This window comes from Sinocyclocheilus anshuiensis, unplaced genomic scaffold (genome assembly GCF_001515605.1).
Source record: "Sinocyclocheilus anshuiensis isolate Anshui unplaced genomic scaffold, SAMN03320099.WGS_v1.1 scaffold163, whole genome shotgun sequence".
NCBI lineage: Eukaryota > Metazoa > Chordata > Actinopteri > Cypriniformes > Cyprinidae > Sinocyclocheilus > Sinocyclocheilus anshuiensis.
In genome coordinates, this window is record NW_015548223.1 from 959767 (window position 1) to 960040 (window position 274).

Sequence of the window (274 nt, forward strand, 5' to 3'; positions counted from 1 at the left end):
TAAATAAATTCTGGTAAATACTCCTTTAAAAAGTGTTTTTTGATTATAATTTTATTATTAGTAGACTAGAACACGAGGATATGTTGTCATTCTTACACTGTTATATGAGATTTTTTTTTATGTCAGTTTAATATTATTTAAATGAACAATTTCAAATAACTGTTTTCTATGTGAATATATTTTAAAATATAATTTATTCGTGTGATGCAAAGCTGAATTTTCAGCATCATTACTCCAGTCTTCAGTGTCACATGATCCTTCAGAAATCATTCTA

General features: G+C 24.8%; 1 protein-coding gene across 1 annotated transcript in view; it reads right to left on the reverse strand.

Moving 5' to 3' along the window:
• Positions 1-274, reverse strand: part of LOC107654288 (C-type lectin domain family 10 member A-like) — an 18183-nt gene that overhangs the window by 2802 nt on the left and 15107 nt on the right. The window lies entirely within an intron of this gene.